The 15,066-nt window shown below is 30.9% G+C and overlaps 1 protein-coding gene and 1 long non-coding RNA gene across 12 annotated transcripts in view; both read right to left on the minus strand.

The window, feature by feature from the left end:
- The window catches only part of LOC119069306, a 481,283-nt gene that overhangs the window by 91,994 nt on the left and 374,223 nt on the right, over positions 1-15,066 (minus strand). The gene's annotated exons all lie outside the window — the stretch shown is intronic.
- The window catches only part of LOC119069239 (protein held out wings), a 77,262-nt gene that overhangs the window by 61,098 nt on the left and 1,098 nt on the right, over positions 1-15,066 (minus strand). The gene's annotated exons all lie outside the window — the stretch shown is intronic.

Below are 15,066 nucleotides of genomic sequence, written 5' to 3' on the forward strand. Positions count from 1 at the left end.
CTGTAAATTTGTGAAATATCTGTGTATGTGTATGAAAAGTGTTGAAAATGAAAACAGGCCATTTAAACATATCAAGTCAGAAACATCGAAATGATATTTAAAACCTCTATAAATCATACTGAAAATCCAATACATTACAAACGATTTATTACCAAAATGAGAAACGCTGAATATTTCAAATAAAACTCTGAAAATAAACATTATTTACTACCCAAATAAAAGGGCACTTCCACATCATTTTCATGTATATTCAGTATGTGTGTACTAAATAGACTTCCGTTCGTTGCACTTCAGTTGACTTAACCTATGAAATAAGCGTGAATGCATTCACTGTCTGTGAAAACGGGCTTTTTACAGCATAACAAATCGTTTCTATTTTCAATAATTTTATATACAAAAATTTTGCGGGAAAATGTTTTCGAATGGAGGAAAATAAAAAACCCAACAACAAACTACGACATTATCACAGAGCACAATTATAACATATTGGTCAACGTAAATGCGAATAGAATGAAAATGAATTAAGTTATGGTGTAAAAGGGTATTAGAAGCTTTTGTTGTGCAACGTATTGTCCAGCAAAATGTGGCTTTCGATGTTGAATTGATTTCGTTTCTAGTTTGGAGTCTGAAAAAAAAATGTTTATTGAATGACCGTCTGTAGTCTGTGTACCCAACCAGCCGCAACTAACTAACTAACGAACTACCAGTTTTATTATTGTTTGGTTATGAGTTCGACGCATTTGAGTTCGAAACACAACCGATTTTTTTTGTTTATTCAAACCGTTCGTGCGGTGACATTTCAGAGAAAGAAAAAAAAATTCTAGCTTTTTAGCTGAACTGAAAGAGCACAGCTCAGATCGAATGTTGCAGCTGCAAATATATGTGATTTAGTTATTACCATTGGCCTCAACAATTTTACGTGCCTCATGTTCACAACGTTACACACTGAAAAATGTGTAATTTCGAACAGATTTGTGTTATTGTAGGAGAGATATTTAAATTCTTTCTTTTTTTCATTTATATTTGTAACTGCGTATGCCTTCAATGCTTTTTTTTCTTCTTCTTCTCGTCACTCTCGATATTATATTATACACAAAATCGTTATGTGCGTACTTGAATTCAAACAGAACAACAACAACAACCAAAAATCATATCCAGCATGAAAACATTAAACAAAGAAAACGTCTCTGGCCGTAGTTTAAATGTACACACATTTCGAAATATGGTGCATAATTTACCATTAACTAAATTTATCTTTTTTATTACTTCAATATATATTTTATGCATTTTATTGATATATCGTAATAAAAAAACAAACGATAGCATTTGAATGGCTCTATTTTATACGGGTGTAGAAATTAACTTTTTACTCTTTCAATCAAAAAAAAATGTATTTGCGCCAACAGCGTGGATATATAACACAAAAATAAATGAAAATGTTGGCGTTGTTTGATTCTACGAAAATGTTTAGAAACATTCGATTCTAATGTAACATAAGATATTTTTTTCGATCGCAGAGAAATATACACATTAAAACGAATAGATAGGGGGCATTTGGTAAAGAAAAGCCGTCTGTGTGCCCGATAATATTTCGGACAAAGTTGATTGGGCGTTTTTAGTCAAAATTGATTTTGAAGATTCACACGTCGACATAAAATCAGGGATGATTCTGAATTAATTACTTTCTTCGTACACTATAACTTATAACTCATTGCTGCCACAACATAGTAGCGTCAAATATTCTAAAGCGATGACAGTATTCTGTGCATCAAGTACAATTCCGATGGTGAGGATTATCTATCGATAGAGCTCGAAAAAAAAGTTAGAGTGTACGAAGAAAGTAATTGATTCGTCTCTTATTTTATATCAACGTTTGAAATTTTAAAAATCAATTTTAAACGATTTCTTGGTGGGCTGATCAGTGTCCCATTAATGTTTTTTTTTCACCTTATTCCGTGACGCGGAATATACCAAATGTCCCCTGTCTAAAATGGTGTGTGTGATTTCCATTTTATAATATCGACGCATTATAAGAACGGTAGACAAGTTCACCACTAACTTTTTTTTATTTTATTTTAGTATAACTGGCAATGATGTCACATTTCTCAAAATTTTTATTTGTGATGCGGTAATTTTTATCGATTTCGGTAAACATTTATTTTACCTTTTTTTCTCTTCTTTCTTATATGAACAACAAGTGTACTGTATAGAAGATGTTCAAGATTTTTACCAAAAAGAAGAGAAAAAAACATCGTAAAACTTGTTTAAAAATTTATTCAAAATTTTTACGTTTATACCAGAATAGTCTTAACAAGTCTTTTAATTTACGCTTAAATTTTGGAGAGATGAAAAAAAAATATCAAAAAATTATTTTATTTCTTCCTTATATCATCGCACATTAACTTATTACATGGATTCTCAAACAGAATTTGTATACTAAATGATTTGGTAAATACTATGGAGGCGCTATATATAACCAATGCATGGGGTGAATTGTATTTTGATCGAATTAACTTTGAACTTATTCGACAAAATAAAATTTAAATGAAAAAAAAACTTATACAAAAATGAGAATGTTAAATACAAGAATTAATATGGAAAAAAATGTCTTTGTATTGTATGCGAGATGGGTGTTGTAGTGAAAAGATGAGTCAATGACATGGAATAAATATTTACAAAATTTCAAATTTAATAATAATTTGAGAAACTAATCACGTCGTATTTGTTTTCTATCATATAAAGCATACAAATCGTATATGTGGATAATTTTAGAGTGTGTAGTTTATTGGCATAAAATAAATAAAAGAGCCAACCTAATAGGTAAGTACTTTTGATGTTAGAAGTTAAAATAATTTCAAAAAAAAATATTGACATTTTCAACAGTAACTTAAGTATCCCATAAAGATTTTGATTATCGGTTGACGCCATCATAGCCATCATGTTGAACGTTACGCATTAGATGTGGTAGTAGTAGCAGTGTCATTCGAAATAGTCATCATACGAGTGATAGCTAGTCAAGTCATTGAAGGCATGACAGTAACACTTTCCAAAAAAATTTACCATAAAGTGTTTGAATGGTAGGTGAAGGTAATGTACGATTACAATGCTTGAATATCAATTTTCAGTAATATTTGGAGCCGTTCATAATGATTTTTTCAGATATTTAGATCACTCTCGCTTATTTTTTCCCAAACTGCTAATAAAGAGTGCCATATTTGTGGATGATATCTTATTTACTAAATACATTTTTGGGGGATATTGATTCCCCAACTACCACACATGTTTTTGAGAGCGTTTTAAGTTTAAAATTTAGAAAATTTGAAGCTTTTGATAATTTTAGAACTCGTAGGGCTGCTCGCGGGTCGTAGAAATAATATGATGTAGTCTGATTATCACACTTCATAATAGTACCCTGTTTGTATTCTTCCAGTCTACAATCTTCGTTTGCTATCTATCCAATCACTACTCGGTAGTTCGTTTTTCGTCCAATACAAAAACTTCCACTACTATAATATCGTTCTGTCGTGTTTCCTCGTACAATATTTGTTAAAATGGCACACGTTGCATTCTCACTACCAATTTCAGTAGAATAATATCGATGTAGACAAAAATTGTATGTGTACGATACTAGACTCATGGCACCAAAGCATATTTATTATTATTTCCATATTCCGATTAATTTCTTTATAAATTATGTCAGACTTGGTAAAGTTCTGATTGAACGAGCTCTCGCAATTTTGTTCGCTTGACTACAAATATGATGAAGTTGATAAATTTGGTTCGTTACCAAAATCTTTAAATAAACATGTCCGATTGAAATGGACTAATTACGACGCTGTGTATTCGAAGTTAACTAACTAAAAAAAGTATATGCATAACTGTATCAGACCGATCGAAGAATTAATATAAAGAAATCTAATTTTGGTACAAAAATGTTTGTTTTATGATACTGATTTTGCGGTCTGGTTTTTCTTAGCTGTGAACGAAAAAAATGTAAGATGGTACACACAGGACCAGGTTGAATGTGATAAAAGAAATGCCACACACTCGCACAATACATTTTGTTTTAGCTACATGGTAACAATGTTACAATTTATAATAACCCCATTGAAATGGTATAACTGTTTTCAATTCCTTTGTATTTCATTTTGATTCAGCTGAATTTTTTTCAAGTCTGCAGACTTGTGCAAAAAAAATTTTTTTTTTTTGGATGAGTTTCGTGATAGTGATGACTAATACACACCTATATTTAAATTAATGGTTCGGTAAATTTTTAATATTTGAATCTTTGCCAATTTGTGGTGTTGAAAAAAAAAATTGTTTAGATAAACTTTTCACTTTTCATGAAATATTTGAGATTTTCATTTTACTTTCCTCGGTAGATTCAATGAAATGAAGCTGTAGTATCAAGGTTAATGCAATTATATCCGACTGAGTTGTGAGAATTATCGGCACAATGTGTATTTCTTCTTGTTGACCCAATTTGATATCTCTTTTTCGGTGCTCACTTATAATGAATCACTTGATCATGGTGCTTATTGAATAACATACGGATTGTAACAATCTCTTTTGTCTGCAAGCAGCAGGGTGGATACATCTGGGGAACTGTGAGGCGACTGTATTGTTTACAGTTAGAGAAAAAAGACATTACTGGGAATAGTGTGTCCGTTTCAGCTGAAATATTTAGTTACGGTAAGTAATACTCCCCCACGTTCAACCTATGCACTAGCTTCGATAAGTAATATTCACCCTTGGTGAACCAATGCACTGGGTTCTGTTCAATGACCATAAACAAAAATCGTATGCAACAAGTCAAGCATTTTTTTCGCTTTGCGTTCATTAACCTGTCACATACGGCTATTCTTCTGTTAGCGATAACGAACGACAACAAAAAATAATGACATAAAGCAATAAACAATAAAATGCATGTTAAAAAAATTGAAGTACAAGATTTGAAATCAACCGATTGTCGTCTGTAACAGGCTGATTAGATTTTTTTTTGTTACGTTAAATAAATGCCAGAGCTGAGATACTATTCAAAATTTATAACAAACCACGACCTTAATCTCTTTAAACCAAAATTGAGTTAACAATCGCAGAATTTAATGCACAAAACAGTTTATATATAGCGCCGTTTGACAAAGTAATTTCCTGTTTATTTATTTGATTTTAAATATATATATATTTGCCCTACCTTACAAACAAACAAACCTTAACTCATAATAAGAGATACAACTATGAAAAAAAGAAAGAAAGATAATAAATAAGAAATGTGCTGTGCTTATATATGTATACTTGTGAGAGTACACACACTGCACGGCCAATGTCCAAACCATCCGCATTGATCAAGAAATCATTATACGCACCAACAACATGTTACGTCTCTTACACAAGAATAAACGACGAATAAATAATGAAAAAAAAAGAATTCTCCTAAGATCAACGAAGTGTAATTTAGTAGGGCAGCATGTTACAAAGAGGTTAACAACACTATATACGACCATATTTTTATTATTATTTTATTAACGGAACAAACAAGCCCAAAGACTTCGAATGTTTTGTATTATTTATGCGCGTTCAACGGCGACTTCGTTTGGACCGCGCCATCATCATCATATTCATGCATAAATAACTTACAGAAAAAAATACAAACAAAAGTTTAAAGATACAATCCCGTAAGTGAAGTGCACAAAGTAAAATGATTTTTTTTTATCAAAATGACGCTTGCCTTCTTATACCTTCTTATATACAGAAAAACAGAGGTTTTATCATTCGTAACTTTTGTTAACACAAATGTACTTTCTATATGGAAATTGTTACAAAAGTAAAGTGTGTGTATTTAACCACTTATATTCTACATAGTACTCGGAATAGTTACTTTTGTTCATGCAAAAAAAAAACAACAAAACATTATTTATAAAGACCTAAAGACACATTTACACATGTGCGAATTATAAATGAAATTTAAGTCAAAGTTTCACATTATAATGTTGTCCGTCATTTCGATACACTTTATATATATACAATAATGAAATGGATGCTGTTGTTGTTGTTGCTGCCGAGCAAAACAGCTGAGAGTTTCACATATGATTTCTACGCGATAGGTACATTTTTCAGATCCACCCGAAACGGAATCATTTTCATTTCTAACTAAAATAATTGTTTTGTTAAAAAAATGTTTGGAAAATGTGTACGGAATGGGGTAATAGAGACGAAAATGTGATCGGGTGTTTGATTTGTCATTTTAATCGTGGCAAACACACCAAATCAACGGGCACACCGAAACTACAGTTTTATGTTATTTTATGTTGCTTACAAGCTTACGACATTAATTTTGTAAGTTGTAATTTTGTTGTTGTTTTGATGGCTTATAAATGATTTTTTTTAGTTATTTCATCTGTTATTAAATGTAGGCATCGAAGCCATTGGGTTCGTGATGAGAACAAATCAAGTAACAATAATAAATACTCACATAATAAAAGTGAATGAAATGGAAGTTTCTTCTCTTCAGGTTTCTTTAAATGAGAATATAATTGCAATTTATTTATACGAAACGGTTTGCAATTTCAAAAAGTGCAATCATATCCATTGGACATTATTTCCGGCTGTTGTATACGTTATTTATTGTTTGTGGGAGACCAAAAAAGGCTTATCATACGAATTTCTTTTGAACTGGTACCGTTATGATAAATGAGCTCGGCATTGGCCAATTTCGTTTTTTTTTTGTAAGATCGTTTGGTTAGTAGTGACAATTTTGAATTCGTACAGGTAAATACAACGAAATTGAAAGTTCTTACAACAGAAGTAATGACAATAATGTGTAATACACATTGTGTATACCGTGACTATTTCCCTAATCCCTTTTTAGTTCAACCATCGATGACAAATGTGTTTGCAACACGTTAATTGCTTTAAGGTTGTCAATGGGAGTTCCTTACTTACAGAACACCATAAAATTTGTGTACTCTGAACACACCAATGCAATGTATTCCAATAAACCTGAATCTTTTAGAAACGGTTAACGTATTGCGATATTAAATCTATTACTTCTTTTGTTTGATACATTGTGTTTGATACGACATCTTTTACTTCAAATGTTAAAACATGGATTTTTCTATATAAGAATGATGTTTAGAGCTAATCGCTTATTTCTGTCATCGGTGTCGATAACAGACGATTATCCGTTTCTGAAAGCTTCGGTTGCTTATTCATTGATTGGAGTTTTTACACTCTAAAGCTGAAACCAGCGTAAATGATCCGGCTGATCCGACATCTGAATTCTTATCGATCTGACAAAAATTACAAGAAATCATATTTTAGTACTGACAACTGGTATGAATACTGCGACAATACTAATTTCTTTCAGCGACTACGATCTTGGAAACAGAGACTAATAGTATCAAGGTAATAAGGAATTGATTATTTGAATTACATAGAACCTTACATGGTTCGGTTTTCTGTCGAATTTGTCAATTTAACTAAATATGTGCAGACAGATACAGTAATTGTATCACAGTTGAAGCAAATAGAATGTGTTAAAATAGATGGCGTTCTTGCAAGAAAAAAAATTTAATCAAAATTATCAAGTAAACAATTTCTTAGATATTTACTTTCGCCTGTTAAGCTTACTGCTTACGAAAGTCAATTATTATTACATCGAATTGACAGAAGTAAAAAAAACCAATCTTGCACAAAGGCAAAAGAAATTTTATTAAAGAAAAAGTAACAACGAACCGAAAAGAACCAGCAAAACTTTAGCATTAATCCACACACTTATTGTGCGATCGTGTTGGAGAAGAGAAAAAAAAATATTTGAGTAAACATATGGTTGCAATATGTTTTTAAAAATACGAAAAAATCTTTAGCCTTTTTGTTTATATTTTACTTTCAGAAAAAAAGCAAATATTACACACATCATGAGATTTCTTTTATGTATACACTTTTTTCTTCGCCTTTTTCATGTGTGGCTTGTGTATTATTATGAGCATGAGGTTTATTAATTAAACAAATTTTCAACGTAAGGCATAAAGTAAATAAAATTTTTAATTATTTTTTTTTTATAATCACAATGATAAGATGTACCGTGCCGTCGTTGTCGTCTTTGAGAAATTAAAATTTGATAGTTTTTCTGTATGTAGCTGAATCGTATAACCTCACCGTTGAATATATCATTAAAAATCAAAAATATTAAATCTCTAAGGCTGAACATTGTTTTCGGTGACGTAACGACAAAACATTAATAATACAAAATGATAATGGAGAATACATCGTCGTCATGCTTATCAGCTGAATATACATATTTGTCTGGTTATTTCCGCTATCTACCAATTGGGTTGTAGAAATGCAATCTTATCAACAAACATAACCATTGAACGTAATCTAACCAACCGAGAACCCGAAAATAAGGTATCTGTTGAATGCGCGTATTCCGTGCTGTATATTTACACACGTACCAACTTACACAGATTACACCTCTACAAAATATAAACCAGTCCAATGAAATCATGTTATCGATTTGGTATTGGGTTAGATATGAATTGACGATACTCATGAAAGATAATTGTGAAAGGAGGAGCAAAAACTAATGGAAAGAAGTGTGAATTTAATGTGTGATATTGAATTACAGTTTTAATTTAGAGTAAAATGAAATTCCGTGTTCTGGGCCATTCGTTAATGATTAGAAAGTTCTTTTTCTGACTTTAGATAAAAGACACTTATTTTTATTGGTAGTTATCAGGACAGAGAATGTGATATGTTAGATTTAATGCAGATCAACTATCCTTACAATCTTGCATCAAATCTATGGTTGACATTTGTAAATAACGTTTCTGTGAAAAATCTTTACTTTCTACCTCTTGTCTTTAATCGAAAGTGAACAATTTATTGACAGGATGTTTAACATAAAAACTAAATTTCTGAAAGATTACTCCCAATTAGTAGACTTTTCTCCTTGAAGTACTAGATTATGTGAGATCGAGTAACTTGAAAACATATTTAAGAAAATAGATGTGAACGTTGACAGGAATCGCAGATTTAAATACTATTGTCAGCTTTCTACGAGCCAAATGAAATTTAGAATATTTTCCTTGTATAGAAGGGATGAACAAAGTAATGTTCTAATGTTCTATAACAAAATGAAACGAAGACTATACCTGACTCGAATGGAATACCACACAGCGAAATACATACATATATACATAAATGCATTGGGATAATGTATACAACAGCCAAGTGGCATCTTGGATTCACATTTTCAGATCAGAATTAAAACTCAAATTATATGGTGAAGTGAAATGATTATATTGTAACGTGAATTCGAATATTAAGCTAAGTACCATACATTTCTTACCAGGCAAAAGAGAAATAAGTGTTCTTCTTGGAATGTGAAGATATTTTTTTTCTTCATTTCATTCCGTGGTTTAAATTGTTTCGCTTTCAACTCAAATTTACAATCGATAAAAGGTTAATATTAACAGCAGACATTTTGTATTCCAAAGAATTGAGACTATTGTGAATTCGGTGTGATTGTTTACCAGATGTTTCGGTATGCAAGTCAGTTATTTTCATTTTGTTTTCAGAAAATTTATTCAAGAGCTGCATATTTGTAAAAAAAATAATAGTCGTCCCTAAGAGGTGCACTGTTGGATGAATGTGTCTTCAATAAGTCGTAAACACTTGGAGAGAGAAAAAAGTGTAATTGACGACCAGGGCAATACACTACATGTTGAATTAATACGAAAACAAAACTCTCTTCACAAAATTATTATGAAAAACTATGACATGAGTAATAACAACGAAACCAGAAGACACGCATAATGAACATAAAAAAATGATTAAGAAAACAAAATAATATTCAGTTCGATGTGTAAGCTAAAGCCTTGTTTTTTTTTCTTCGTTAGTCGTTATGCGTCGACTGAACAATATACACCTAACCGCAAAAGTTTAGTTATTTTTTTTCACACAAATAAACAAATAAAATGAAATACCTCGAATCGAAATACATATTTTGAGAAAAGATCATGATTGTTGCGATATCTAAACACAAATTTTTTATGGGAATCGCCCACCTGATTGGGAGAACTTGCGGTGTTATTTACACAAAATAAAACAATTCAAACGACAAAAAAGGAAATGTTTGATGAAATTTTTTAAATTATTTTTTTCATATGTGGGTAGAACAGGTACAATCACAACTAAAATGCGTACGGTTTCATTAGGTTTTTTTTTCTGATGATGTTGATCATGATTAGAAATTTGAGGTTTTTTTTATAATTTTTTTTTTCTTCTTTGTGAAGTAAAAAACAAAATTTTATGTATATGGCGCCGCGGTGTAAGGTTTTCGGAATTTCATAGATATTCGTAAACACTTTCGACATAAGTAATATTATTAACCTCAATTCTGAATATTTTTAATTGTTAGATAAGTTTTTCAGAGCAAAAATCACTTAGGCGCACAATTCGTTTAAATACAAAATTAATTGAATAATTAACATGTAAATGGCGTCATGTTTTTAAAATGTTAAAATGGCAAATAGCATTTTGTAAAAGATTATTTTATTGACAACTATAAAATGGAAAACAGTCTCATTAAATTGGTTTTCATCAAACCGCTTTTGATGAATGAATGTCTTTTTTTCTCAAATGAATGGAGGAAAAAAAAAATAATTTTTAAGATAAAAGCACAATTTAATTCGATCAGTCTTATTAGAAAAGTGAATAAAATATAAAGTTGTCTGCATTAAACTAAAAAAAATCTAATTTATATGTTTATAGAATGAAGTCATTCATTCAATGGACGGATTCAGCCTTTTATACGTTCTCCTATTCAAATAGTAAATACGACACAAGCCACACATAAAAACGAATACAATCTTCATTTTATTAAGGTTTTGATGGGTGCAACAAATTATCACCCAAATTTAAACCTCAATTATACATGACCGTATTCACATGTAGTCTTGTCAGCAATGTTTTATCGACAACGATGATCAAAAGAAGCTATGAACTCTGGATAGTGTCTTCTTTTATAGGAAAATGCATTACAAAATAGACTGAATAAAAGATTGTGTGCCTAGACGACGCGACACTTCACCGAATTGACAGATCGTGTATGGTTTGGTTATACGTTTGCCGTTTGTATATCACTCACTCATACGGCTACGGTTTGACCAGCTATTCTTATTCTGCCCGCTACGAAAAGCATTTGTCCTATGGTTTTAATTTCCAGGCGATACTGAGGCATAGTGTAAATCTTACCCTTGTTCTCAGCCATAAAACATTGCATAAAATCCGAATGATATTAAAGGTCCTAAATGACGAATAATTTTTTTTTTTAATATTTTATTGGAATGAGTGTCGACTCCAACAAAAAGAAAATTTGAATTGTCTGACGCAACAGGGCTTTCAATAATAAAAAATTATCTCGAAATCGGTAAGTTACATTCTTCACTTGGCACATTGATTCATTTTGATTTTATTTTCGACAATGTGTGACGATCGAGCCCTTACGCCGCAGAACAAACATTTTTTATATCGGGTAATGCTAACAACACAGGATTCTGATTTCTAATCATGATCTGCTGAGGAAGTGATATCCATATCTCGATCTATTAAGTCAAAGTGAAAGTACTAGGACTAACATGCAAGCTTCGAACTCCATGACTGATATTAGTGACGTAAAAAATTGTTTAAAAAAAATAACGACCTAAATGAACAGACGGTATCTGAACCATATCATCACCAACATCATCTATATTATGTTCCCTTTCTCAGCCAATAAATTTTCAATCGTATCACCAGTAGCTGAACACAAATGATAAAAATGAAACATAAATGACGGAAATATAAAAATACATATATAGATCTATCTGGAGCAACAACAACAACACCAACTCCAACAACAAATCGAAACAAGTCTTTTTAATCACTCATTTTGAATACATTGGCGCAATTCATTTCGATTTGTATTTATGAAGAGGTTATCTTAATTATTTGTTTGATTAAACAATTTTATATGATAAGTCTTAGATATAGATATTCAACATTCCCTCGTCGTCTGCATGTATAGTTACAGTTTTAGTGGTACGAAGCATTTCCATATTCATGGCAAATACCCATAAATAATTTTGTCAATCTATTAAAATACATTAGTAAAGTAATATCAATAAAATAAACCATATTTTTGTTGAAAAAATATATCTCTCTATATATGCGTTATTAAAGTTATTATGAAAAACCTTTTAACGTTTTTTTATTTTTCATCTCTCTAACTTCTATATAAACCTCTTCGTCAAGACGCATTTTTGTTAAATTATTTATTCCAGATTTATATTTTTTTATTAATTTTATTCAAATTTTAAAGTGCTCTGCTCACCGTAAACTTAGACACACGGAAAATAAATTGCCGTTTAATAAATATATAGAGTGAATATATGGTCTGAAATTGGAATTTATTATCTCTCTAATCTTTCAAGTTTTTTTGTTGTCCTTTTTTAATCTTAATCAAAAAAAAAATGTTCGATTGAAATTCTATTTTTATTTATTATAAAATGAATCAACTTTTTTTTCGGTACACACAGACCGAAGAACATCTCTCTTCTGTCTGTGCAATTGATACGAGAAAACAGCTGATTATTCGTACTGACTTTCAGAATCATTTGTTTCGTCTCCAGTTGACTTTATAAAATTATGTTAGTCATTTAATATTCAATAACCATTTTCATCAAATGATCATTTGCTTTACAACAACTTTGATGATAATATGTGACGTACGATCCATTTATAAGAGATAAAACAAAAATGTAATGACGATCACTTTCTAGTAAATGTGACAACTGAAATTGAATTTTTCATCATATTTCTATGATGGAGACTGGTCTGTTCCATGAATCTTTCCGGTTTTATTTTTATTCGGGCTTTGAATCATTCACCAATGTAAGTAACTACAAGGATGAACGAGTGAAAGTAAGGAACTCATCATTAATCATCATAATAATGACACTGTCCCATTTAGTCCAAATTAATTTTAGAACCAATAAAGTGCCCAGAACTATCAACGAAATTAGAATTGCCAGACTCAGAGTCAACCATAATTACAGTGGCTAAAGATAAACTAATTTCGTTACAACATTAATTTAGTCTGCATTCTCAGTCTCGCTCACAGCGTAATTGGGTTCCATGTACCTATTGCATGCTTTTAATTACGGAGCTATTGAAAACGTTCTACAGACAGTTTGGCATTAAGCAGCGTGGCAAAGCAAAGCAAAGTACTTCAGCGAAATGAAAAAATCTCCGGAATTTGTTATATTTGTTAACTCTGGTACAGCCAAGTCAAATTTGGATGGATGGCATACAGTAACCCATCCAAGTTAGTAAATTGGCGGCTAGTATGATCAAGCTGAGTCATTTGAATTTCGTATTCTCATCGAAGATTTACCTCAAACGTTTTCTTCGAAATCAAGTTACTGTCATTGATCATTTCTAGTGGGTGTTAAACATGAATCAGTAGACTCAATTATGTTTTTATCTATCTGCCTGACGATAAAACTATAAATTATTTGCGGCTATCTTGTATGTGTATGTTTGCCAAAGACATTCAAGCAGTTAGAACTCTTTGCTTTCTACTGTTCATTGCTAAGAATCGGTTGAAGTCCGTTCGCTGAATCCTTGATATTCTTCGAAGCCGAATGCGTTGTGAATTGAAACATAATTCAGACGTGAAACATACAATAAAATAAAAGCGTCATCCGTCAACACTTTTAGAATTTGTGGTGTAGAGAGCAACAGCGGTAAAAAGATTAAATTTCAACTCTTAAGTGTTTGGGTGAAAAGTAGTAGCGTTATTGAGTGTTAACAATAAACGATAAACAACGACGATGAAATGCGTTTTCTTCTAAAACGTTATTACAGAGAGATCAGACGAAAGGCGTTTCCTTTCCGTTGCAGTAAAACAAGTAAATTTGTTTTTCGAATATAATTGAGGAATATTGAGAAAAATATCAAACCATAAAATTTAACTGAACCAGATAACATTTTGTATATTACACAGTGAAACCTTTGATGCAACATCTTATCTGTTTAGATGCATAATCAGTTGATGAAGTAATAAATCTCAAAGCGAAGAAGAAGCACAACAACAAAATGTATAAGTTAAACGAACGACTGTAGGAGCCTCTCTCTCACTGTAAATTGTTTTCAATTCCATTCATTTTTCCACCATCTTAAAAGGGCTATTTATAACATAAAATTAACATTAAGAAAAAAGAAAATTTTCAAATAAAAACTACTTCCCAACTTTATATAAACTAACATCAAACACATGGCGAAGAAGTGTATATTTTTAGACTTAAAATAAAAACCCCTGCGTGTATCACTTAATAATATTTTAAGACACGAGAAAATTTTCGAACATGACTCCTCTGCATATATTCAATACAAAATGGTTTATAACATTCTTGTAAAAGTAAGAATTTACGATAGTGTACTTGATCGTTTATAATGCAGTGTGTGTAACATAAAATTTCAATATTACTCGAAAAAGTAAATCGTGTAACTAGAAGAGAAGAAGAAGAAAAAAATATGGTAAAACTACACTGTGGGGACTTTGTCGATATAAATATGGGGTATGTTAAAGTCTATCGACATTTTATTTTTACTGATTTTTTCGAATGTTTATAATATAAGGTCAAAGACCCAAAAAAAACACACAAAATGTTATAAGATTTGTCTCTGAGTATATATATATGCAACATAACATCCATTATATACCTAAAAACTCGGTATTCGATGGTAGGTAAACTTTAAGTCATTTAGGTAAAAGAAATGATCTTGTACAATGTTGCCAATTTTTATTACTTTACCAGAATTTTCTGTCAATAAAATTATGTTTTTTTTTTATTTTGTTTTCATTTTGTTCATTTGTTGCTGACTCTCAGCCAGTATGGGATAGTATATGCAAGTGTACGTAAATTCTATATATGAAACGAATGAATCGCAAACAAGAATGTATTTTAAATAATATCGTTTGTTGTAACTCATTTCATATTATGGATGGGATATATGTATGTA

This window comes from Bradysia coprophila, assembly GCF_014529535.1.
Source record: "Bradysia coprophila strain Holo2 chromosome X unlocalized genomic scaffold, BU_Bcop_v1 contig_26, whole genome shotgun sequence".
Taxonomy (NCBI): Eukaryota; Metazoa; Arthropoda; class Insecta; order Diptera; family Sciaridae; genus Bradysia; species Bradysia coprophila.